Raw genomic sequence first — 23537 nt, 5'->3', positions numbered from 1 at the left:
GACTGGCCCATACTTTACTTGATACATCTTTAAATCTTTTGCCAGTTGCTCACCGAACAGCGTAGGTGAGTGCCTAAACCCTTGAGGCAACCTAGTCCATGTGTACTGCTGCTTTACTCCAGTATCTGCATCTTCCCATGTGAAAGCAAAAATCTTTTGACATTCCTCCGCCACCGGGACGGAGAAGAAGGCATCTTTGAGATCAATGACACTGTACCACTTTGATGCAGGAGAGACTTGAGCCAGGATTGAGTACGGATTTGGCACGAGGGCTACTAGATCTGCTACTTGACTATTCACTTTTCTTAAGTCTTGTACTGGTCGATAGTCATTTGATCCAGGCTTCTTTACTGGCAACAGAGGGGTGTTCCAAGCAGATCGGATTCGCCGGAGAATGCCCAAATCATACAATCTTTGCAGGTGTATCTGAATTCCTTGTCTGGCCATATAAGGAATGGGGTATTGAGATTGATTTATCACCTGTGCATTCTGTTTCATCTCGATCCAAATAGGGGTAGCGTTGATGGCTATTCCTCCTGGATTTTGTTCAGCCCATACTTTAGGTATACTGTCCATTAGCTGTCTGCGCTTTTCGTTGAGGACGGTGTTTTCTCCATATCGGTGCGTAGTGGTATGTTTGACTATGGGGAGATGTAATCTCCATTCTTCTTGGAGTGGACAGATGAGAGAGACTGGGTTATCAGCGAAGGATGCTCTTATTTCTCCTGTCGATTCAAATTGTAAGTTGGCTCTTAACTTACAAAGAAGGTCTCTCCCTATGAGGGGAACTGGGCATCCCGGGACGTAAAGAAACTGGTGAGATACTAATTGTCCTCCCACCTGGACTTGTCGTTTCTGAAGAAAGGGAGCGATAAGTGGCTTTCCAGAGGCCCCTACAATAGAAATGTTTTTCGAAGTGGGCGTGGTAATAGCGGTAGTCATGACTGATCTTTGTGCCCCGGTATCTAACAATCCCTTAAATGTCTCAGTTCCTACTTTGATTTCTACTAAGGGATCGAATGGAAGAATTCCCTTCTCTAGTCATGCTTCACTACTGTCTTCGCTAGAGGTTTCTCCTACAGTCATCTGCCATTCAGCTTCCTTTGGTTTGGACGGAGTATATCCTTCCTGCTTCATTTGCAGGGACTCTGGGCATTCAGACTTCCAGTGTCCTTCTTGTCTACAGAATGCACATTGATTGGCTCCCAACGGCATCCTTCCACCCCTAAACGATCCTCCTCTACTAGCTCGTCTTCTGGGCGGTCCCCTCGAGGGTGACCTGCCCCTTCCTCTCGGCCCAGGATATCCCTGATAGTGCCTAGCCGAGTTTCCGAAATTCGTTTCTTCCAGCGCTGCAGCTAACAAACTAACACTTTCTCTTAACTTTCTACTTTCTTTCTTTTCTTTCTTGTCTCCGTCCGGCTCTCGGTTTACATAAACTCTGTCAGCCATGGCTTTTAAGTGGCTAATAGTCATTCCCTCAAATCCTTCTGATTTCTGTAGCTTCCGGCGGATATCGGGACAGGATTGTCCGACAAAGCTCATTACTATGACGGACTGACTTTTGGGGTCCTCTGGGTCGAACGGACTGTATTGCCGATATGCATCCATCAATCTCTCCAAAAAGATTCCAGGAGTTTCGTCTTTTCCTTGCACCACGTCGCGGATCTTTCCCATGTTCATGACTTTCTGCTTTCCTTTCTTTAAAGCTCCGAGAAAGGCGACTTGGTATGCAGCAATGCTGGCTCGCCCTGCAGCCGTCTGGAAATCCCAGTTGGGATCGGCGACAGGGGCATGCTCTCTCACTACTTCATCTGGATTACCGTCTGACCCGGCTCCCAGCCGAGCTGCTTCTTCCATGTTTAATTGTATTTGTCGGCGTTCTTCGGTGGTAAAAAGGATGGAGGCGAGGTGCCGAATGTCAGCCCAGTTGGGGTTATGGGCTGCAAAAATTCCTCGTAAAAAATCTAGCATCTGATCTGGATTATCAGCGTAAGAGGGGCCGAGCTGTTTCCAGTTAAAAAGATCGCTGGAAGTGAAAGGTATGTAAGTAAACAACTTTATAGTTTGCGTAGTATTATACTCGTTTTCTTCAGTAGGGACCACGGGAACTACGGTGGTTGTTTCTCTAATTGGTAGTTGTAAACTTGCGGCTTGGGTTTTACTGCGAGTGCCGCCGGATACGGACGACTCGCCGCCGTCTTCAACTTTTGCCGCCGCCGCTTCCGCTTCAAGCCGTACTTCGGGAATCGGCATTATTTCATGATCAACTTGGGCAGCGGCGGGAGCTGGGGGATCTGGTGGCGCATTATACGATTGAGGGCAGCTAGGGGCATAGGGTGGCGGCAGAAGATCTTCTGCGTCAGGCAGTACTGCAGGCGGCAGGGGTTTAATTTTTTTTTCTTGAGTCAGTGTGTTCCCTTGCACTACAAACATGGCCGCCGCAGATGACGCATGGTCCTTTATTCCTAAGATGGCCGCCCTTCCCTTTCTTTTCCGGTTTGAGGACTTCCGGTCACCCATTTTGTTTACTTGCGCCACCATTACGAGGGCGGCTCCCTCCACTAACTTCTTTGCCCACTTCGGAGGATTCTCGATAACTGCAATCCAAGCAGTTATGTATGGCTTATCCTCAGGGCAACCCGGATTTTCTTCTTTCTCAACTATTTTCAAGACCCTTGTGGCCGTTTGGAAATTGAAAGTTCCTTCCGGAGGCCAATTTACACACAAACCGGGCCACCTATGGGTGCATCGCTGAACCATTCCGGGCTTAGTACATTTACGTTTATCGAACACTTCACTATAGTGTTCCGTCATAACTTTTAGTGGAGTTGAATAGCCCCCTCCCATTAGGATAGAATTCACAGACAAAGGAGGGAAGGGAAGACGGATAGGTAAGGGGTCCGTATCCGTCAGACACAAAAGGGTCACAATTGCCCCGACTAGAACGCGGTCGCCCGGTCTAGAACTGCGAGGCCATTCACTCTCTTTCACACAACAAGAAACCTATTCCCACTATCGTACGCGTTACTTCTTTTTCCTCTTTTTATGCGCGTGGCTTTCGGAATGCAATTCCTACCAAACCACCGCTTGGGGTGTGATCAAAGCCCCCTCGGTCCCCTCACGGATGGACCGGTTATTTGCTACTCTTTTAGCTATTCTTCACTTTTCCCATCATTCCCATAATACTCGCCTGCAGGGTTCTTCCGATCGTCACGAAAGCCTTCTTTCCAGATCACCAGCCCAGAGGTCTCAGAAGAATTTCTGTGGAACGGTCCCCTCAGAAACCCGATCGCTGAACTCAGCGGTGGCCACTCACCAGGTGCGTCTGGGGGATCGCTCCGCCACCAAACTACCGGACCAACTGGGGGGCTAAAATAGCGTCCCCGGTACCTCCTGGCTGAGGCTCGCCAAATGTAACCGTCTCTTTTTAGTCAGTAAGGAGGTCCAGACAACTGATCCGTAAAGATAGACTTTTATTGCCAGCAAGATGCAGCTAAGACAAAGGCTCAGTACAACTGCATGCCACGCCCCCTCCGGAGCAAACTTTTATGCACTTTACAATTCTTATCTTTCACACATGCGTTCTGGTTTTTGCTGAACAAACATTTCACAAATTGCTGAACAAGCATTAGCTAGCGTGGTCCTCTAGTAGGTGTAGCTTAAGATCAGACTATTGTTTCGTCATTTAATTGACGTGTTAGACATTTTACATTGTCATTCGTATTAATACAATACAAAGTATTATTCCAAAATGGAGTTACGTTACAAATTAGTGCGTCACTGCGTCACTACGCATTACGTATCATTTGCGTTGCAAATATTAGTATGTTCAAGATGGCTGTGCGTTTCACTGCTGGCATGATTAGTCGGAAGATGTTCAGTTGCTCTTTCGTACTTCAGGGGGGGTCCCGAAATTGAACCTCTTCAGTATCACCCTGATCAGCCCATTCCCTGCCCGAGTTATCCGACTAACTCCTTAGTTCTACTTATCCAGTTAAGAAGCATTTGAATATTGACCTCAAGAAGATTGTGAGAATACGCAAGAAGACCTTGAGAGACTGGGAGAATGGACATCCAAAAGGCAGATGACATTTAACATGTACAAGTGCTAAGTGTTGCATGTAGGGAAAAGCAACCCAAATTATAGATATACAATGCAAGTTACCACATTGGGAGTCACCAGACAGGAAAAGGATCTAGGCATCATTATGGATAATATGTTGAAATCCTCTGCTCTGTATGTGATGGAGCCCAAGAAAGGAAATAGAATGCTAGGAATTATGAAGAAAGGAATGGAGATTAAAACACAAAATATCATAATGACTGTATGACTCCATGGTGAGACCACACCTTAAATATTGTGTTTAATTCTGAATACTGCATCTCAAAAAAGATGTAGCAGAATTAGAAAAGATACAGTGAAGGACAGCAAAAATGATCATGGGGATGGAACTATTCTACTATTTATTTTATTTATTTTTAATTTTTATATACCGAGGTTCTACTATGATGAAAGTATAAAGAAGTTAGGGCTCTTCAGTTTAGAGAAGAGACGGCTGAGGAGAGATATGATAGAGATCTATAAAATAACAGGTGAAGTGAAATGGGTAAAAACTAATCACTTGTTTTCTCTTTCAAAAAGCAGAAAAACTAAGGAGCATGCAATGAAGTTACTAGGTAGTACATTTAAGACAAATAGGATAAAATATTTGTTTACTCAACACATAATTAAACTCTGGAATTCATTGCCAGAGGATATGGTAAAAGCTGTTAGTGTAGCTGGTTTTAAAAAAGGTCTGGACAAGATCTTGGAAGAAGTCCATAAACTATTATTAAGGTGGACTTGGGAAAATCCACTACTTATTCCTGGAATAAGCAGCATTGAATATACAAACCTTTTGGGATCCTGCTAGGTACCTGTGATCTGAACTGGCCACTGTTGGAAACCAGATACTGGGCTTGATGGACCTTTGATCTGACCCTATTCTGTTTTCGCTCTGCGTTTCCTATGCATAGCTTAAACAGATAGCTTAACAGAAAAGCCACTTCTTCAACTCCAAACTTTATTAACAGACAATATAATTAACAGAGTTTTATTATGCATAAACTGAAGATAACAGTGACCAGCGTAATCTGCGCCACAGAAATGAGGACAGGAAAATGAGAATAATTTTGCAGGATTGAATCAGATTCACTGCTGATGCCACATAGGCCTGACCAGTACTGATCAGAGTTAAGAGAGAACCACAAGGAAAAACACCCAGAAATCCCTGCTTCAAGTCAGAGGTTAAACCTTTAGCGCTATCAGCATTGAATATAGTTGAAGCTGTGAACATGCATGCTGACCACCAGTTGGCAGTATGACAGTAAACAAGGAAACTATAGAGAAATAAAGCATGCACAACAGCATTAGTAAGAGAAACAGACAAGCTGCTGTAGAACAGGACACTGAGAAAGCAGGACAACAGTGATTAAATAGAAAAGCATCTATGGATACAGGCAAACCTAGTATGGCAAATCTAATGTTCTTATATTCTTAAGAGGGACATCTGTTTCATCTGAACCTCTCCTTCCTCAACTTGACAGCTTGGATGTTGAGCGCTCATTATTTGCCAAATTCTCTCTACCTAAAGAAGTTGAGAATATTATACTATCCTCCAGAAAACCATCAACTAGAAAAGCCTATGGTTTTAAATGGAAAAGATTCTCCACATGGTATCAACACAACACCTTGGTTCTCTTCATATGCGAACCTAAAGATTTACTGAACTACTTACTTACTCTTTCTGCTTCAGGTTTTGCCACCTCATCTGTGAACATAAGAACATGCCATAATGGGTCAGACCAAGGGTCCATCAAGCCCAGCATCCTGTTTCTAACAGTGGCCAATCCAGTCCATAAGAACCTGGCAAGTGCCCAAAAACTAAGTCTATTTCATGTTACCATTGCTAGTAATAGCAGTGGCTGTTTTCTAAGTCAACTTAATTAATAGCAGGTAATGGACTTCTCCTCCAAGAACTTATCCAATCCTTTTTTAAACACAGCTATACTAACTGCACTAAACATATCCTATGGCAACAAATTCCAGAGTTTAATTGTGCGTTAAGTGAAGAAGAACTTTCTCCAATTAGTTTTAAATGTGCCACATGCTAACTTCATGGAGTGCCCCCTAGTCTTTCTATTATCTGAAAGACTAAATAATCGATTCACATCTACCAGTTCTAGACCTCTCATGATTTTAAACACCTCTATCATATCCCCCCTCAGCCGTCTCTTCTCCAAGCTGAAAGTCCTAACCTCTTTAGTCTTTCCTCATAGCAGAGCTGTTCCATTCCCCTTATCATATATGAGAGTGTATCTTAGTGCCATAGCAGCTTATCATACCCAAACTGAGAGTAAGCCAGTCTCCACTCATCCCTGAGTATCCATGAAAGGCTTATGACATAACACTATCTGTACCATGGGACTTAAATGTGGTTCTGATGAAGCTACTGTTTGAACAACTAGAGTCAGCTTTGTTCAAGTTTCTAATATGAAAAGTTATATTCCTTATAGCAGTCACATCTGCAAACAGGCCTTGGTTCATTATCCTCCTTATATGCAGTTCTTCCAAAATAGGGTAGTACTCTATACTCACACTAAGTTTCTAACAAAAGTAGTACCAGCTTTTCATATAAATCAATCATATTACCTACATTCTTCCTGAGCCCTTCATACCTTAGACTATAAAAGTGCACCGGCCTACAAAAAGAGAAGAACTCAGCTTCATCATCAGTTACCTCCTATGATCCGAACAGAAGCTCATTATTTCCTATGATCCGAACAGACTATGCATAGCGGTGGCTAAATGTACATTGTCCAGCTGGATAGCAGACAACATCGCATATTGCTGCTCTCTAGCAGGCTTACAGATTGCAGATACCATCAAGGCTCATCATGTCAGAACCATGGCTGCCTCAGTGCCTCATTGACAAGCTGCAACATGGTGGCCAGTACACACCTTTGTGTCCCATTACTGTTTGGACAGGCTCTCATAGACAGTAAATTCAGACAAGCAGTTTTGCAAAGTCCATTCACCCAGTAGTTTACTCTCCATGACGAGTCCGGGTTGCTTACTCTGTAAATGTTCTGCTGCATCCCTCAGCTTGGGACTCCTCACATGTCATGGCTAATTCAGCCATACTTAGCAATGGAAAAAGCAAGTTTGCTTATAGTAAACAGTGTTCTCTGTAGATAGCAGGATGAATTATCCATGCTAAATATCCACCAGCCTCCCTGGACAGTCAACTAACTAGCTAGGTTAGCTCTAAAACCGACTGAGGGAGCTCATAAGGCGATGCCCATATAAGCTTTGAGGTGGGACACTCCTTCTTATCTTGCCTCTGTGATTTCTCCCTATCTTCCTTTTCATCAAGTACGTCTTCACAACAAGAACTTTTAATGCTACCTTCTATTCATAATATTTGTTTTGAAAGCTCACGTGTAATTTGTTTTTCTTACCTATCTTCTCACCTTTGGAATTCTTTACCTCTTAATATTTGTCTTGAGAAAGATCTTTTTAAATTTAGGAAGATACTAAAATCATATTTGTTTGTACAGGCTTTTTCACAATGGATTGTTAATTATAATCAGCCAGTATATGTTTATTTGACATTTTCTTATTTGAATTTTATCTGTATTTTGTTATTTTTTTAATTGTATTTTGTTGTTGTTTTTTTTAGATTTGATTTGTAGTTTTTATTACTAATTTTGTTTATTTTATCTGTATATTGCTTTGTTAGTTTTGCCTATTTTATTTGTACATCGCTTTGTTTTACATTTGTAATTAATTGTGATTAATCAAATATTAATAAACATAAACATATAGGAATTCCCATACATAATCAATAGAACAAAGCTCTACTAGCTAACAGGCCGATACAGAAAAACACGCTGGAGAGCTGGCGAGCGCCCGCTCTCCTGACATGTGCACAGGCCACTCTTCTGGGCGCACAATTCAGAAAGCCCAGGTATGTAAATTAGGGCCTGCGGTAAAAGGAGGCACTAGGGACACTAGCGCGTCCCGAGTGCCTCCTTTTTGACAGAAGCAGCAGCTGTCAGCGGGTTTGACAGCCGACACTCAATTTTACCAGCATCGGTTCTCGAACCCGCTGACAGCCACAGGTTCGGAAAACGGACGCGGCTAAATTAAGCATCCGTCTTCCATCCTGCGAGCCGTGGGCAGATTTTTAATTTTTTTTTTTAATTTTTGATTTGTTTTTAATTTTGGGGCCTCCGACTTAATATCGCTATAACTAATAGGCCCATCAACATTCATTTGCATGTTGCGGGCGCTATTAGTTTCAGGGGGTTGGCCGCACATTTTCGACGCGCTATTACCCCTTACTGTATAAGGAATAAAAATAGCACGTTGAAAATGCGCGGCCAAACACGGGCTAACAGTGCGCTCCACCAGAGCACACTTTAATGTATTGGCCTGTAAAAGAGAGTCCGTTCAATGCCACCAGATGATGTCACCCACATGTTATGGCTAATTCATCCTGCTATCTATGGAAAATTCTGTTTACAGTAAACAAACTTGCTGTATTGAGTATCCATGCCCGGAGACACAATCAAGGCAAACTGGCAGGACAAAGAAAGAAAGAATTCCTGAAGGAGTTCTGCATGAAGATTCAGCTGTATTTCAGTATTAGACTTTCAGCAGCCTGACAGGGTAGCATGTCCCATTCCGAATGAAGTGATAAATCTATGCTGAATCTGTAATCTACTCAGGGGTATCAGTACTATGGTCATTTACTTACTGTGGCATTTCCCAAGTAATTCTTTGCAATGTCAGTGACAGTGCAATGTTTCTCAGTATCTTATCCTGCATTAATTCATGGTGTCTTCAATACATAAGTTTATGTAGTAATGAATGAATTCCAGTTCTCCTGCACAGTGTACTCCAATTCAGCGCTGGCTCATGGTACATTTAAAAATGATGTTGGCCCTACTGAGGCTGGTGACATTTCCACAAGCTAGGGCTCATATACATTTAAAAATGGTGTTGGCCTTATTGAGGCTGGTGGCTGTACCACAAGCCAAGGCCGGAGAGAATGGGTATCACTGCTGCCCATTGGACCCCAGGAAGACCCAAACAAAGGGATAAGTGGGGACTGGCCCTAGCCTGAGCAAATTTTCTGGAGGGTGGTTGGAGGGGCCTAGAGAGGTGCCTGAATCATCTTTTGTTGGATGGGAAAGGAGTTGGGTGGGGGGCTGGAGAGGGCTGGGGAGCCCCCAGCTGACTTTCTTTGGGGCAGAAGAGGGTTGGATAGCCTCAGGGAGACCCATTTTAGTTCTTTTTTTATTATGGAGGTTTTTGGAATTTTAATGTTTTTTTGTCAGTTTGGTAAACAAAACCTGAGAAAAACATAAAACAAACCGAAAAACCAACAAAAAATGCACTGAAATGTAAAACAAACCAAAACAATAATATTGGGCCTGTGATTCCTACTGCATGGTGAATGCAATTTTTTATTTATTTCCTAGAGTATTGTATAATTGTGTACAGAGGCTCTAGAACCATGTTGATTTTTTTTTGTATCATTCAGATCTTAGTAGAGTTTAGTTGCAATTAGATAAGATGGGTCCTCAGAGGCAGTGTACCTATGACATTTTTTACAGTCAGTCTGCTTGAAAACATATCTTGGGATCAGCCTATTGACTCTGGCAAGTGCTAGTAAGCACTGCAATAAAGGACCTGGATTTGATTCCCAGGCTGAGCCTTTGCATCCTGAGCTGACTGGGGCAGCAGATGCCACAAAGAGAGCAACCACAGCCCCTGGGATGAGTCCCAACCATTGTGCAATGAGACAACGACTAGTCAGACTGAAGGTCCACGTTAGCTGGGCTCCAAAGGAATCCCTTATTTGTGGCCCCTGACCCATAAGTGTGGCTCCAATAACTGGATTAAGTGAGTTTGGAGGGAGATATAAAAGTAAGGGAATAAATCCTTGGGTAGTTGTAAATAAATTCTCATGGCACCCTAACCCATTAAAAGGCCAATTTCAACGGATCAGGAAGCCCAAAGGAATGGAGGGAAAACTGCCAGGCCAAAAAAGAAATGAAAACAGCATATTTTAAAACCCATTTCCTCAAGCTCGCTTTTACAAATGCATATAAAAACATAACATCATGTGCAGTAATCTCTACTTGATTAGGTACTACTCGCCACTATTCTGGCTTTGCACTGCTGTTATTCATTACACACAGGAATCAACTTTGTTCAATACCAGAGAAAAGCCAAAATAGCAGTAATAATAATAATAATTGGGATGAATCGTGAGCAATGAACTCAATCTGCTGTCCCATAGAGAAAGCAATACCTTACCTGCAGGACCTTTTAAGGAAAGAATGTGGAAGAAGGAAAATCTGTGGTTCACTATGTCTGTATTACAGAAGGCAAGTTTTCCTATCCATACTGATCTCCTCTATTTCCAGGAACAAGAAATGAACATCAAAGTGACTTAAGAAGCAGGCACCCTGTCAAGCCTTACATTGTATCACACTAAATACTGTCATCAGGACTCTGTGGCATTTAATTTGAAACCAGAAATGGACTGAATTGGTTTATGATGATGCAGAAACTAATGAACCTGCCCTGTGGTTTATGCTGCTCCAGTCTGCATCTTTATTTGGGGGGGGGGGGGGGGGGAATGTGACCTGGGAGCAGTTTATGCAGCCTAAGGCAACTGGGACAGCGAGAGTATCTGCCTGTCATTCTATAGGTGTTTGTTCAACTGCACTCTCCTGCTCTGTGCAATACTTAATGAATATGTATTACATGAATAGTCCCATTAATATTCAGATTGTGATTAGGGCAGAATGTGATTATTTATTTAATTCCAGATTTCTTCAGAATGTCTACTTAGGTATGCACCATATTTAGTATGTACTATCATACCCAGTGGGTGGCCTACACAATCAGGAAGTAATTAGTGCTGCTGGGGGTTGTTTGCCTGCCTGTGTCTGCTGTCTGGGGAATGTCTTGCTGAGTCCCATGAATACTACAGACTTGGAAAGTTAATAAAAATTCTTTCAATGAAGGAACTAGCCCTCTTAGCTGTAACCTGTAATTATAACATCACTATTAATTATGAAACAATGACCACATCAACCATCTTTTCTGAAAACGAGAGTTTCATCAGTGCATTGGGATGATTCCTTAACTCATTCCAGCTTCACATTAGTTATTTAAGGGGACCACAGAGTATCCAGACTGACCCGTTGTACAGTTGTTTTTTGCTGGTTCTCCAGGTTCTGTAGTTAACTTTTCGTTCATTGCCAGATCGAAAGTAATTTGCTGATCTTATATGAGTTGACCTCAAAATAGTTTTCATTTTCTTGTCCAGTCTGACATATGCGGAGAACAATCAAAAACATATGTGATGTATATTTCCAGTACAAGTCAGGAAGGAGATGTTCGTTCTATTTGGTGTGTACTGGGAGCAACTTGAGTGCATCATCCCCAGTGCAAGTCATGGTGACAATACCATTAGCTTGTATCTCAGCCTTCAACAGTTCAAGTCTACAGGACAGGATCAAGCATTACCTTGTGGTCTCAATTATTTGTACTATGGTAAGATATCAGGTGGCATACCCTAATGCCTGGTAAGAGAGCAACCTCCCCTTTGACCTGCCTTCTGCCCCTCCCAACAACCTAGCATATCTAGTTGTTTATGTCCTTTTTTGCTTATAGGTATATGTCCCAAGACTGACTGACAGAAAAAAAAAGAAGTAATGCTACCATATGAAATAGGGGATGTTGATGTAGAAGGATTACCTTGGGGCTGAAGCAATATCATGCACATAACAAATGTGCGTCCAATGTGGACGCACATTTTTTGAACACGTGCACATTCACCTCTCCTGGGCACTCGATGCAAATCGTAAATGAGCGGCCATACTAAAAGGGGTGCGCAATGGATAATTTGTGCATCCCTAGTGCTCTGCATCAGGTGCCCTGGCAGGGCTGTTCCTGATTGGTCCTTTTCACTGACAAGCATTTCAGGACAGCCTTCTGAAAGGGGATTGGCCCTTTCCCTGACATGTGACAGTGAATGGACCAATCGGCAGTAAGTGAAGCAGTGAATAAATTAATATTAAGTGCCCTGTGTGTGCAGGTTACCAAAACAGATGCTCAATTTATTTACTGGTACAATATGTGCACACAATACACATGGCCCTGAGCGTGTATATTGTGGGTGTATATTGTGCGCACCAAATTATTATTTTTTTTTTTTTACATCAAGACTTTTTTTTGCATGGTGCTGCTTTCTGTAGTTCTTCCTACTTAGTACTGCTGTGATACTAAGTAGGAGGAACCATAGAAAAGCAGTTTATTGTTTTTGAGCCCTTGACGCATGGGAAGACTTTATACCTGCTCCTGGTCACAGTGCACCATGGAAAAATCACTACTGTCTGATGCTCAGATCCAGGCCAGCACCTGGGCTCTGCTCTCAATACCTTGCAGCAACAAGAGACACCAGCGGTGGCTCTTAAACATATAGGAGCTCCTTTCTGAGAACACGTATAATCATGCATGCCTCTTCTCTCAAGCCACAACATGAGCCTGGAGTGTTGCAATTAATGGGCAACGTGAAGAGTATGGATAGCTGGACCCTGCTTTGTGCAGCACATACATTGCACAGAACACTTCCTCATTCTGAGCCTCGGCTTTTAATACTATATATTAGTTGATATTTTTTTATTGTATTATTTGTTATATATATTTTTAATAAGTTGTTTAATTTATACTGGTTTTATTTTAAATGTTTTAATTTTGATTTAGTATTATGAATGTTATTTTGTAAAGCGTTGTGATCTTCACTTGGAATGACAGTATATAAAATATATAAATAAATAAATACATCCTTCCAGCTCTGTCCTATCCTCAAGCTGACTTCTTCTGGGTGTTGAAAGAACAGCAGTGAAGGAGCTCTGGCAGTCACATGCAGCAGCCAAGTTAACTCACTGAGCCGACAGCCTGCACCACATCAACTTCTCCCTTTTCCTGCATTTGTATACAGAAGTTGCTGGTCCAAGGTGACAGATTCATATGTGTGACTGCCCCCTCTCTCCCTCTGTTTTACAATTTGGAAGGGAGACTGGTGGGATTTTCAGTGCTTTCCTTGCTTTTCTTTTGGCCATAGGAATCCTCTCCATGTCCACACTGCCTGCTCCATGGATGTTGATGTGTCACACAACATTTTTGTTGATGTAAGTATTCCACACCCAAGTGAGTGCTAAGAACCGGTTGTACAGTCCCAATAAGCTTAAAAACGATTGTAAGTCCAAAGGTAATATTTATTCAAAACGGCAACTCCACTGTATATACAAAATCATGCTTTTAGCAGAAGGGTCCCCCGACACGGACCCGTGTTTCGCCAGGGGCTGCATCGGGGGGGACGCACAAGGAGATTCAAAATAATCTGTAAATAAGATAAAGAATACAGGACTGTCACTTACCAAGTTGAAGAGTATACACGTGTGTATACTCTTCAACTTGGTAAGTGAACATTCTGTTTGTTTGTATATATGGCACTGACAGCATCATTTAGTGACAGTCCTGTATTCTTTATCTTATTTACAGATTATTTTGAATCTCCTGCGTCCCCCCCGATGCAGCCCCTGGCGAAACATGGGTCCGTGTCGGGGGACCCTTCTGCTAAAAGCATGATTTTGTATATACAGTGGAGTTGCCGTTTTGAATAAATATTACCTTTGGACTTACAATCGTTTTTAAGCTTATTGGGACTGTACAACCGGTTCTTAGCACTCACTTGGGTGTGGAATTATATTTAGAGTGCTTTGTTGTGCTTGGTGGCTTATGTTGATGTAAGTATGCCATGGGCTTGAAAAGATTGGGAAAAACTGTGCTAACATATAGGGATGTGTAGCGGTCTGGCTTGTTCTGTTTTCCTAGTAGGAGGTGCATTGGTATTCTAGGGCCTGGTTTAATATTTGCAGTGCTGCCTTTTCATAGGTAAGGTTGTTGTTTGAGTTCTAGGAATTAGTATTGTTATGATATGAAAGATTTGCTATATAGATTCTAAGTGACTTTTTTTTGTAGGGTTTTGTTTTACTTCACAAAGTACCTGGTACTTGATGGAGTTGTTTTACTTCAACTAAGCCAACACAGGAATTTTCCTATTATTACAGGAGGGTTACAAGAGGAGTTAGCTGCAGTCTATATTTAAAGAACTTGAATGGTAGGATTCATATTGGGGTTCTGTCCCATCCTATATAGACCCCAGACTTCACTTATTTATAATCAGCTAACTTTAGGACAGCCCTATGGCCCGATCAGAGTTAGCCGCAGAAGTTAGCTGGCTAACTCCAAATATCAAAGTTAGCCAGTTAACTTATGCAGCTAATTCTGCTCCTCCCCAGAATGTTTCCTGCCTGTCCCCAGAATGCCCCCTTCTAGTTACCCATCTACAATTTAGCCAGATACGGGCTGAAAATAGCTGGGTACGCCATTTAGACGGATAACTATTAGGTTATCTGTCTAAATGGCTTTTGAATATAGACCTCTAAATGCTCACTAGCTAGAATGTCTTTATGGAATTATAAACCTGTTAGTGTTATAGCATTGCTGTGGAAGAGTAGCCTAATGGTTAGAGCAGAGGATCCAGAAATCAAATCCCACTGATATTACTTATGACCTTGGGCAAGTCAAGTCATCTTCAGATACAAACTGAGGGGCCTCTGTACTAAAGGCTTACTCCCATTTTGTGGGAAATACCTACTGTACCTGAATATAATTTACCAATGAATGAAAAAGACCATAAGCTAAATCTAAATCAAGAAACAGAAAATGCAGTTTTTAAATCAATGTTCACATGCTTGGCACATGTGTAAATTCTCTCCTGGGGCCCCTTCTCCTTCTGCGTAGGCATTAGGAAGTGGTATTCTGCGTGTGCAGCACTGGCAACCTCACCAGTACAGTGAGTGCACTCACCTGCAAAGTCTCCAGGGCAATGGTCACAGTCAGAAACTTTATCATCTCCCTCTGTGTTCCACTCTGGGATCTGCCTCCTGTATATTAATCACCTCTAAATACATTTACATCTTATCTTAAACTAGCCGTCAGTGGGTCTACAAGAAATCACAAATTCACTCTTGCCCATAAGATTTCCGCAGTCAGTACAGTTGTTCCTTAATAGTTTGTTATGGCAATACCTTGTCAGAGCTGCAAGACTCCCAGCATCACATCTTGTTCTTTTAATAATTATTATTATTATTAGAGTGCTTTAGAAGGTGATTCATGATTACAAGGTCCCCTCCATGAGCAGCATATAATCTAAAGCAAGAGCACAGAGGTTAAGTAACTTGCTCAAGGTCACAGTGAGTGATGGAGAAATGAATGCTCCAACAGCCTGAACATTACCAGTTCTATTGTGTTAACAACTTCGGATGGTGATCTCACAGACCACCACATTTGACTGTTCTGTGGTGGTCAACACCGTGTGTTGATCTGGAACACAAAGAGGAGCAGAGAACTTTGCCATGAGCTCACCGTGGCTTTCTAAACATTTCCAGATTTTCCTGCTCTTCTGTCCTGCACGCTGCCTTTTCCCGTGTGAATTATGGATAGTTCTTAAAGTGAACAGCTAAATCCACACCTGACCTGGCACTGCCTACCAATGATTGGTGGTACGTTTCTCGTGCACCCACCAATGTTTCACCTTAAATGCTTAAACATCTGTACACCGCTTTTATTGTTTTTACTGATTATGCGGTAATTCAATTTTCTAAATAAATAAATGTAATAATAAAGATACAAGGATTACCACGGAATACTAAACAATAATTATAGGCATTATTTTGCACAATCCCATGTTCCACTCAGATGAAAAGAACATCTGTGTGTCACTAGTGCTCAAAAATGAATGGTGCTCCTAGGGCCCTACCCCTGATTCAGTGTCATGTGGCGGCCTCTCTACTCTTAAATGTGTCAGAGATGGCAGAATCAGGTCCAGTTTCGATTGGAACCATTCGGAATGCAATCACATGACTTAGGGCCGGATATACTAAAGGATTTTTCCATTTTGTTTCCATGAGAAAAGAAAATGCTTAGCACATCTGCCCTTAAAGAGGCGATGGTATGGAATAGCAGCAGCATGCTGCCCAGCCTTGAACACTGTGTGTCAGCTAAGCACAAGGGTTTGACTTTAATGATAACAGTAAACTTTTGGCCCAGCTCTTTCCAGGGAGATGTAATTAAAACTTGTCTGCAGCTACCATTTGGCATTCTACAACACACTGCAGAACCCGTAGGAATGAAATGAAAATTCATGAATGTATTCTGTTAACAGATCTCTAAACATTTTCATCTCTGGCCTTGTTTGTTTCTCACTGGTCATCAAATAAAGGGGGCTTTCAGTTTTCTCGGCCAGTCTTTGACATCCAATGATTGTTTTTGAATGACCGTTGTGTATCTTTCGGAAGTATGAGGAAGTTCCCCTATAACTCCTGCCCATCCAACACAAAGCAAACTTTTCCTCCTCTTTTTTTTTTTTTTTTTATCACAGATGCTCACGATAATGAAATGATTGGCATGCTGAAGAGCCCAGAAACAAGATTGTTCGTGCGCTAATGAATAGAAGCTTGATTGCAAGATCCCTGTTTGTGAAATTACAGTGCTGCACCGAAGCCATACAATTACATCAAAAAATGCCTGCATATTCATTTCATCTACTTTGCATAGAAATTAACGAGCGAGCCCTGAAGCAGACTCTCTGAAATTAAAGCTAACACCGAATTTAGTCGCAGGTTAGAAACTAAACGGCATTGTTCAATGGCTATGAATCTGTACCACCTGCTTGCCTCATGATTGCATATCGAAGTGGGGGTGGGGGGGGGGAGGTGGATAAGAAAAAGTTTCTTCCTATGAAAAAAAAAGTATATTGGAAATGTACAATAATATATCTCCCGTTCAGACTGAAAAACATGGCACTGAAATAAGAGCTGGTTATTAAAATGCAGCATGTGTTACACTCGGCTACCAAACTGAGTGATCTCTTCGCTTAGTTTATATCGTCCTTATTTTTCACTACCATTGAACCTATTTTTCTACATACATTTTTTTTGGGGTGGAAGAGGAAGTAGGACCCACTGAATTAGTCAACTGGTGCTCTCTTCATCTTGCAAGTACACATCCATGAAGGCCATTGTGAAGGTCAGGTACAGCAAACAATGCAAAGTGTACAGTATTGCAAAGCAACGTTATTGCTTTCATCCTTCTTGACAGATCAATAGTTAGGGAACCATGAATGAATCCACAGAGATATTTTACATTGCTTGAGTAAGAGCATACGAAACAACATAAGACATGTCATGCTGGGTCAGACCAATAATCCATTGGGCTCCTTATCCTGTCTCCAACAGCGGCCAGTCCAGGTCACTTGGAAGTACCCAGTAGATCCTAATGGACGATCCATTCACTGTTGATCACACCCAAAAGTATGATGTGGCAACCCCTACATTTACCTGGCTGATAATTTTTAATGGACTTCTCCTTCAGACACTTGTCCAAACCTTTTTTAAAAAAGTATTTATTTTATAAACCTTGACCACATCCGCTGATAACAAATTCCACAGAGTCTGGATTAATACACTATCGGAATGGAGGAGTAGCCCAGTGGTTTATGAACCAGGGAAACCAGGCTTCAAGTCCCATTGCCTCTCTTTGTGACCTTGGATAAGTCACTCAGGTACAAACTTACTGCCTGATTCACTAAGGTTTTTCTCCCAGTCTGTGTCTATGGGAAAATACCTTGATGAATCAAGCCCTTAGATTCTAAGCCCTCTGAGGGACAGAGAAATACTTACAGTACCTGAAGTGCTAAAAAGTGAATATAAATTAAATAAATAATAATATATGCAAATTATGCCATAGCATAGTAGGTTGCATTCTCTGTTAGTGACCGTAAGCTAACTCAGATCTTTATACTCAAGAAGCATCAAACCCAGTTTGATTTTAACCAAACTGATTGGCACCAATAGCCTGGTAGAAACATTTCACTCCCTGGTGCTCCAATACATGGACATAAAATGGGAGATCCCTCTTAAAAATAGAAGCCTTTGGTTATACAAACCTAACATGCCCAGTTAGGTGAGTATATGCCCAATTTTCCATGGAGCAGGACCAGATCTGGGGGGGGGGGGGGGGGCAGGGGACTGACTTCAGCCACCCTCCCCCTTTTTTCACTTTTAAATTTAGCATAGATTTTCTTTCCTAGGCAGATTCTTCCTGCCTGTCTTTGGGGCTCAGTTCGACTCTCCTCTTCCTCTGCGACTCCCAGGAGGACAGCGGGAAGTAGAAAAAGTGCCACGCAGCTGTGGGAGAGGCAGAAGAGGAGGAGAATCAAACCGAGCCCCGAAAGCAGGCAGGGGATTGGAGCGCTGCCAGGCTGCCACCACTGATTGGCCCCTGGTCTTGCCTGACCGGGTACAACAGGCTGCAAAACCGGGCTGTCCGATCAAAAACCAGGCAGTTGGTACCCTATGCCCAGTACTCCTGAACTATGCAAAATTCAGACTGCACCATTTTTTCATACATAACCCCATATCCTTTTCAGAAGAGCATGTTCACTATCAGGCAGAGAAGCCCAGCATAGGGCCCATCATAATCTGAATCCAGACGGTTCATTTAGGGAGAGATTAATCTACTTCTAGAATCCAGACAGAGTCCTGTCTACCTGAACTTTAAAAGTGAAAGCATCAATTAGTGAAATGCTATCTAATTAAACTCATTAGCAATCATCTGTGTTGTTATGACTATAATTCTGTGAAACAACCTCATGTACAATTTCACCCTTGAACAGCACCAAAAGCCTGGGATAAGCACAAAGGATCCTTAGCTGCAAAGAAGTGAACAGAGAGCCTGAGATCAATGTAACTCCCAAACCTGTGCTGGTGATCTCACAGACAGTCAGGCTTTTTGGACATTGATAATGAATACGCATGAGATAAATTTGCATATACTGGGTCTCCAGAGTATGCAAATATATCTCATGCATATTGGTTGTCAATATCCTGCAAACCCATCTGCCTATGATGTCACCAGGACAGGTATGGGAACCACTGGTGTATGGCATTGTAATCTTGGAGTTCACAAACTCAGTCCTCAAAAGCCACAGTCCATTTGAGTTTTCAGGATATTCACAGTGAATATGCATTAGCTCAATTTGCATATTGTTTCATTGTTTGCTGCTAGATCTCATCCATCTTCATTGGGGATCCCTGTTGTAAGAGAAAGCAATTTGGACAAATTAGCTGGGCATGATGACCCCTATCTGCTATTATAGACTATGTTTCGGTGATATTTAGAAGTCCATATTCAGCGGTGTGATGAACAGGAAGACACTTGGCTGAAGTTACCTAGGTCGTTTACCCAGGTTGGTAACTCTACCTGGGCTATTTTAAGACTGATTTACCCAACCAGACTGTTATGATATTGAGGTGTTTGGTGGATTCTTAGGGGCAACAGTGATAGTGTCTCCCACAGGGAGGAGCCCCGTAGGGAACTGTAGCACCAGGCTAGACTCAGATGCACAAACACAGAGAATATAACTTTATTATGCAGCTTGTATGGTTCACACGAGGTGGCAGTACAGAGTGGATTAGATAGCAACAGTCTGTGATCCTCAGCGGAGGAGACCCGTCCCACAATGGTGGTATAAGGCCCCAATGCAGATATCCAGTGAGGCGCTGTAGGAGAGATGGACTGGCAGATGTTATTACATAATCTCTTGTAGCTGAGTAGATAGAGTTCCCAATAAGCAGTAGAGAGAGGATAGGTAGCAACAGTCTGTGATCCTCAGCAGAGGAGTCCCGTTCCACAATGGTGGTGTAGGGCCCGATGCAGATAGACAACGAGGAGCTATAGATGAACAGAGAGGGAGAAGTAGTACTCACTCTCTGTAGCTGATAGGTGGTGTTCCAGCAGGTAGAAGAATTGGTAGCAGGCACCAGGATAGACACACAGGCCCTCGAGGAGCGAGTACCTGGATTTTGGATAGGCACCTGGAAATAAGCAAAGGGCCCCAGAGGAGCAGGTACCCAAGTTAGTAGACCCCGAAGGGTGAAGATAGCTTCCAGCAGCAGCAGAAGCAGCAGAGCAGCTTCAGACCAGAACGAATCCAATCCGTTGCTAACTCGGCGAGAGTCAGCAAATGGGCAACCTTTTGTAGTCGGAAGCAGTGATGTCACTCGAGGGGGACGCCTCCGAGGTTCGCGCCAACACTGCTACAAGATGCGAGGCATGCGGGCACGCGTGCCCTAGGAGGCCTCGGGTCAACATGGTGGGACGCCGCGCCAAAGCCGCTCCAGGGACGCCAGAGGGTGCAGCAAGGAGACACTACGGACGCCATTCTTCTGAGGCTGGTGGAGAAGGCTGAAATAGAGGTGAGGCATGTCGGGCAAAGCCGTCTGAGACCGACGGGTGCAACACAGACTTACCTGTCTGCATTTTTTAGGACAGTGCTGAAGAGGAGACCCTGCAGCAGGGCTGCCGCAGACACCATCCTGCAGCAGTCTGAGAAGAGGAGACTCTGCAGTAGGCAGAGGCCCAGAAAGGCTTGATAGAGAGTGTGTGTGTGTGTGTGTGTGTGTGTGAGTGAGAGAGAGAGAGAGAGAGAGAGCATGTGGGAGTAGGAGTCTTTGTGTGTGAGAGAGAGAAAACATGTGAGAGTGAAAGCCTGAGTGTGAGAGAGAGCATGTGAGAGTGAGAGCCTATGTGTGTGCATGTGAGAGCTCCTGTATGTGTGTTTGAGGAAGGAAGGGAAAAAGACAGGAGGAAAGAGAAAAACAGAAAGAAAAAATAGACCCTGAAAAAGGAATTAGAAAAAGACAGACAAGGTGAAAGTGGGAAAAAAGAGACTGGGACCAACCAATTAGGAAAATAAGAACAGGCAACAAATGTAAAAAAAAAATTTTTTTGAGTATTTAGAGATTGGAATATGCTATCTTTGTGAACGTGGATTTCTTATATTTTTGTATTTTGCTCTTTCTTCAGTATTCTGCTATTCACAGAGTCTGGTTTCTTGGGTTTTCTGTTCCAGTTTTGTCTGCATGTTTCTGTTTCTAATTTGTAGTTCCTTATTCTGTAATAGGTAAGGGTCTGTCTGTGCTCTGTATGTGTGACTGCGGTGCAGTATTTCTGCTAGAGTGTAGTTTCATTATAGGGATTGTAGCCACCCAGCTTGTTCTGTTTCCCCAGTAGTTGCTGTATTAGTGATCTAGGGACTGATATAATATTTGTATTGCTGCCTTTTCATAGATAAGGTTCCTGTAACATTTGGCTGGCTGCAGGATGGCCCCACAACTGGACACACTAACCTTCAGATGCCGCAGCTCACTCCATAGGAAGGACTCCTCCATCTTGCCTCCTCCTCAGCCCCCCTTTGGTGTGCGTGCGTGGCATGTGATGAATGTTAAGAATCCTGTGGCAGGAAACCAGGAGAAGCACGAGTGAGGAAAACACTGTGGGCTGGGAATTTAAACCCCAGTCATGCTCCCAACCAGTGCCTCAGCAACAGGTTCTCCTGCATTATCTGCAGTGCACGTTGCTCCATGTTCCTGCGTGCCTTGTTCCTGTCCCTGCCTTACCATGTCTCCTGTCCAGTCCTGCCTTGCTTCCAGCCTTGTTCTATCCTGCTCCCACCTTCCCTTCCTGCCATGCCCTATTCCAGTCCCTGCCATGTCTCCTGCTGTGTTCTGTTCCCAGTGACCTGCCTTGTCCCAGTTCTGTCCTTGTCAGTGGTCTGTGTTTTGTCCGTCTCTGCCTGACTTCTGGTTTTGACCTTGGTCTTGGATTCTGACTATTCTTCTGGATCTCCTCCTGCCCCGACCTCTGCCTGGACCCTTGACATTGCGTAATCTCCGCCTGCCCTTACCTTTGCCTGGACTTCAACACTGCCTGCTCGCTTCCTGCCCTGACCTCAGCCTGCTACTTGATTTCTTCTGACTGCTCCTTACATCCTATCGGCCTCTGGAACCCAAAGGCTCAACCTGCGGGGAAGGGGGGCTGGTATAAGTGAAGTCCCAGCACTAGTCCTTGCACTAAGCCCACGCCAACCTGCTGTTGGCGTGGGCTTAGTGCAGGCATGGCCAACTCTGGCTCTCGAGAGCCACAAACAGACCAGGTATTCAGGATATCCACAATGAATAGGCATGAAATAGATCTGCATGCACTGCCTCCATTATAAGCAAATCTATCTCATGCCTATTCATTGCGGATATCCTGAAAACCTGGCCTGTTTATGGCTCTCGCTGACTTTGTTTTTTGCAGGGTTTGTGTTACTTCATAAAATATTTGGCAATGGGGGGAGTCTATTTTGCTGTTACTGAGGTGACACCAGAATGTGAATTTTTTTTTTTTTTTTGCATGTTGGGTTGCAATATAAACATTTCTAGATTTATTTTGCACCTGTTGCAAATCTTAAGTTCTTGTGATTATGATTATTGCTATTTTATTGTAGTTATGATGTTCTCTACCTTTGTAGAAAGAAGATTTATAAAAGAAAATATTGCTATTTCTTTTATTACATGATTGATTGGATCTATTTGTGTTGTGTTCGTTGTTTACTTTCTACATGATATTATTGTGTATTTATAAATTGTAATAAATATAAAATAAATTAATACAGATTAACAGATAATGCATTTTTAATCTTGGAAGTGCATGAACTAATTGAGTTAAATATTTTAGAGTGTCACTTATGATGGCTGTTGCAAACTACTTAGAAATCCATTGTCAAGTGCACTCTAAGGCATTTATTTATTTGATTTACAGTATATTCTGCTTTTTGGCACTTCAAAGCTGATCACATTGAGATACTATAGGTAGTTCCCTACTCCCAAGGGGCGTACAGTCTAAGGCATTTCTCCCATTTTGTATCTATGGGAAAAACCCTTAGTGAATCAGGTCTAAGTTTGTTCTTGAGCTAATGGAGATCACGTGACTTGCCCAAGGTCACAAGGAGCAGCAACGGGATTTAAAGCCTGGTTTATAGCCCATTAGTTTAACCGCTAGTCTACTCCTCCATTCCAATTATCAATAACAGCACAACTAGTCGAGCTTAGACCTATATGCCTACTGCCCACCCATGTTAACCTTGAGTACCCCCGCCCCCTCCCCCCCAAAAAATGAAATCAGTTCTTGCTGTACCACTGGGAGAGAGGTGAAGTGGGGAAATGAATGAGAGAATGCCTGGAAGGAGAGGTCAAGAGAAAACTAAAAATCCTTACAAATTTGTCTTGGGGTAATTTTCAAAAGGATTTACTTGCTTAATACTGGGTTATATATGCATAAATGCACTCTAAGGGCCGGATTTTAAAATGGTTACGCGCATAAGGTACGCGCGTAACCCTTTTCAAAAACCCCTGCGCGCGCCAAGCCTATTTTGCATAGGCTCGACGGCGCGCGCAAGTCCCGGGACGCGTGTAAGTCCCGGGGCTTGCCTGGGGGGGCCTGTCGGGGGCATGTC

General features: G+C 42.9%; 1 long non-coding RNA gene across 1 annotated transcript; it reads left to right on the top strand.

Moving 5' to 3' along the window:
* Nucleotides 1-3839: 3839 nt before the first annotated feature.
* On the top strand, nucleotides 3840-21455 carry LOC115096991. The gene is made up of 3 exons (XR_003858184.1): nucleotides 3840-3930; nucleotides 10004-10005; nucleotides 21446-21455. It is a non-coding gene; the product is annotated as an uncharacterized LOC115096991 (long non-coding RNA).
* The last annotated feature ends 2082 nt before the right edge of the window (nucleotides 21456-23537 follow it).

Source organism: Rhinatrema bivittatum, chromosome 8 (genome assembly GCF_901001135.1).
Source record: "Rhinatrema bivittatum chromosome 8, aRhiBiv1.1, whole genome shotgun sequence".
Classification (NCBI taxonomy): Eukaryota; Metazoa; Chordata; class Amphibia; order Gymnophiona; family Rhinatrematidae; genus Rhinatrema; species Rhinatrema bivittatum.
Note: the sequence above shows the minus strand (reverse complement) of the source record. Positions and strands in the feature narration are given on the sequence as shown.